Source organism: Coloeus monedula (genome assembly GCF_965178545.1).
Source record: "Coloeus monedula genome assembly, chromosome: 29".
Lineage (NCBI taxonomy): Eukaryota > Metazoa > Chordata > Aves > Passeriformes > Corvidae > Coloeus > Coloeus monedula.
Window position 1 is genome coordinate 1,297,744 of NC_138809.1, and position 4,275 is coordinate 1,302,018.

Sequence of the window (4,275 nt, forward strand, 5' to 3'; positions counted from 1 at the left end):
AGCAGACAGGGAACAATCCCATGCACCTGTTGGACACTCAGGGAGATTTCCCACTCCGTGTTACCCACAGGCAAACGCGGCTGTGGGATGCACCAATGGGCTCCTAAAAGAAACCAAAAAGCCTCATTTCTCTGTGATTTGTTTGGGTTTTTATTGTGAGAGACCTGTTGGGAGATCAATGATTGAAAGGATTCTATAAACCAGAGCATTTTGTAACAGTGTCGGTTTGATTTTGGCTGAGTAGATTTTTGTTTACTGGGAAAAAATTGGTGTGGGAAAAGCTTTGTGCCTTTATCCTATGGATGTAGGATTTTGTCTAAACCAATTGAGAATGAGGGGAATTCAACCAAATTTAGCCTGGCAGTTACCATTGTCAGGGGCAGGTTGTGACAGGGAAGGCTGGAATTTGGGGCACCCTGGAGGTCACAGTGCCCCAGCGGGAATGCTCAGGGCACCCCGGGAGAGGGATCCCCGGGATGTGCCACATCTGGGGCAGGAATCCCCAGGACGTGACACCCCCAGAACGAGGACCTGCCTGGGACAAGACCCAGGTGTCACCACAGCAGAGGAGCCCTTTTCCCCCAGGACAGGACCCCTCTGGATGTGCCCCCCCAGGTCAGAACCCGCCCCCGTCTGACTCTCAGCACAAACGGCCTCTTCCTTCTGCTGCCAGAGAGAGAAAGTGAAAATGTTGGTGGGCACAGACGGACCCCCCCATCCCCCACTGCCCCCCCACCCCTCTCTGCGCCCCCGCACCCCCTATTCCCCCTGCACAGGGTCCCCCCAGCCCGTTCCCTGCTCAGGAGCTCCCCAGGATCACTGAGCCGCACACTGGGGAGTGAGGCTGCGTGGCACAACCGTGAGGAAATGAAGGACAAAACAGAAATAAAGAGGAAAAAGCCAAAGGGTGGGGGGGGGACACAGAGTCGGAGCTACCCAGGACCCCCCTGTGATGCCGCCCCAGGTAATGAGCGCCCCGGGGGCACCGTGCTGGGCCCTGAGTCACCCCAAAATCTGAGGCACCCGGTGAAGGAGCTGTGACCCACGAGCCCCCCCAGCCACTGCCCATCCCTGGGACCCCCATTCCCCTGGGAACCCGACCGTGGCAGCCCCATTCCCTGTGTCCCCCTTTTCTAGGTGCCCCATCCTGGGTCTCCTGTTGCCCAGCATCTCCATCCCCTTCCCCCCAACCCCTTTGCCCCCCATTCCCTCAGGACCCCCATCCCCAGCACCCCCCGACACATGGGGACCCCCATTCCCCAGACAGACACTCCCTGTCACTTCCCCTCTCTCCCCATTCTCCTGGGACACCCATCCTGAGATCCCCACATGCCCTGAGCCCCCCAGTCCTGGGAACACCATGTCCCACCATGGCCCCAGCCTGTCCCCTGCTGTGTCTCCACCCTGCCCCCACCCTGCCACCACCAAGGGCCACCAACACGTGGGGATGAAACGTGACCTCGCTTCCTTCCCCTTGGTCCCAAGAGCCGCCGCCCAGGGGACAGGTGGCCTCCGCAGTGTGTGACAGCCGGCCCTGGTGGCCGGGGACAGCGGGATGGCCGGGAAGGTGGTGCTGCTCTTGTGGGGTGAGTGCCCCGGGCACGGGCCTGACACCTCGGGAATGGGCCCTGGTGAGGCAGAGAGCGGTGGGGAGGGGGCAGACGGGGGCTGTGGGGTGCCCTGAGGTCCCCAAGGGCAGCAGAGCCCACGCAAGGGAATGGACCCCTTAAATGTGACTGTAGTCGTGGGGTGGCTGTGGGGACAGGGCCAGGGGGACAGGAATGGAGGGAGTGGGGTGTAGCAAAAGGAACGTTGGGGCTGGGGCAGCTGTGGGGACAGGGCCAGGGGCACAGGGATGCAGGGACAGGGACAAGGGCCAAGCACCATCAGGATGGGCCATGGGGCCAGGTGCCATTGGGATGGGATCATGGGCAGAGGGCCGTGGGGATGTGGCCATGTGGACAGGTGCTATGGGGTGGGTGAAGGTGACTTGTATGAGCACGGGGTGTCCACAGTGTCCCCATGTCCTGCCTCAGCCCAGGGTGACAGAGGTGTCCCTGTCCTCCAAAACCTCTGTGCTAAACCGGTGACCCCGTGGGGACAGTTTGGGGACAGCCCCACACTCCGTGCCCCGGGTGCCGCTGTCCCTGCGGTGCCACCCCCACCCAGCCCTGTCCCTTCTCCCTTCCAGCCCAGACCCTCGGCCTCGCTGGTGAGTCCTCGGGGGGATGCCACGTCCCCGCCCCGCTGTCCCCATCCCGCCCTGGCCCTGGCAGGCTGGTGTCCCCTGTCACCCACAGACGCCCAGACCACCCAGCTCCGAGTGCAGCCCCCCTGGACACCGCCGGTGCTGTGGGACCGGGTGACACTGACCTGCCAGGGCTCGGGCACCGCCGCTGCCACCACCTGGTACAAGGACGGGCAGCGCTGGCGGCTGCAGGGACCCGACCGATTCGTTGTCACCGAGAGTGGCACCTACCAGTGTGACAGACCTGGCACCGGGCGCAGCCCCCACGTGAGCGTCTCCAATGGTGCGGGGGAATCTTAAATGTTCAGGCTGGTCCCCAGTGAGTCTGGGTGGGCTCCACTCCGTGGGTGGCCTCACCTCCTCGGATGTCGAAAGCCTGTCCCCTGCATACAAGTTCATGCCAGTGCATCCCAGTGCACCCCAGTGCATCCCAGTGTAATGGGATCCTCATGGCGACAACAGTGCCTTGGGGTTACCCCTGGTGTCTCTGGGATCCTCCCGCATAATGGAGACTCCCCCAGAGGTTCCCGCTGCTGTGGGGACCCACCTCAGACCTGTTTTGAGCCCCTCAGTGCGATGGGACCCTCCTGCCCCACAGACCAGCTGGTGCTGCAGGTGCCGGCCTGGGCGCTGCTGGAGGGGGACACGGTGACACTGCGCTGCCGGACCAGGAAGGATACATCGGTCACCAGGGTGCGATTTTACCAGGACGAGAAGGATTTGGAAGGGAAACTCAAGGGGGCAGAGCTGTCCCTGTGCCCCCTACAGCCACACCACAGTGGCCGCTACCACTGCAAGGGTTTGGAGGGCTTCGGGCTGTCACGGTCAGTGCCCGTGACAGTGACAGTGCATGGTGAGCACCCCACAGCGGGAACTCCAATATCCCGACAGTCCCAAACCACTTCCCAGGGACTCGGGGTCACGCTTCCCTCCTCCCATCTGCTTCCCAGTGCTGTTCCCGGTGCCGGTGCTGGAGGGTCCCCCCGAGCCCGCTGACGGGTCCCCTCTGAATCTCAGCTGCCTCAGCACCCCCAGCCCCCTAAGGCCCCGAGCCCCCCTCCTGCACCTCTTCTACCGGGACGGGCAATTGGTGGGGGGCCCGCAGGGGTCCCCGCAGCTCCTGCTGCCCGCCGTGGAGGTCTCCCACTCGGGGAATTACAGCTGCCAGGTGCGCTCCGAGCAGGGGGCCGTGCGGAAGAGCAGCGCCCGGCTCCATGTCACGGTGCGCAGTGAGTGCGGGGATGGGCGCGGGGAGCCCCGACAGCCGCCACAGGTCCCTCAGTACTGCTCAACCCTCTGCGTGCCTCCTTTCCTTCCCAGGTCCTTCCCTGGACCCTCCCTTCACATTCCCTGATCCCTGAATCCCTAACCGGGGTCCCCTCACCCCTCCCTAGGTACCCGTCTCCCTCACTGAGGTCCCTCCATGGTCCACAGGTCCCATCCATTCCTGGCTCCAAAAAACCTTCCCTATGGTTCCCTCCAACCGTCTCCCGGTCTCCACTCCCTTAATCTCCCATCCCTCCCTAGGGTCCCTTCCATCCCTTTCAAACCTCTCCCCCATCTCTTGGCCCCCTTCTTCCTCACTGGGATCCCCCCACCCCTCCCTGATCCTCCCCTTCCCTGAGTCCTTCATTGGTCCCTGGTGTCTCCCACTCCTCCCAAGTCCCCCATTCCCTTTCTGCCCCTCCCACAGGGGTCCCGCTCTCGGGGGTGTCTGTGTCGGCGCAGCCCCCCGGGGCACAGGTTGCACTGGGGGACCGCCTGGTGCTGAGCTGCACGGTGGCCGCGGGGACAGGTCCCCTGTCCTTCTCCTGGCACCGGGGGGACTCGTGGGCACTGCTGGGCACCGGCCCCCACCTGGAGCTGAACCACGTTGGGGACAATGACAGTGGCCACTACCAGTGCAGGGCCAGTGACGGGGACAGCATGGCCGAGAGTGACCCCATGAATGTCACTGTCCTGGGTGAGCGGAACCTCAGGAATGGGGTGACCCCACCCACCACATCCCCATTCCCCCGGCCCGGTGC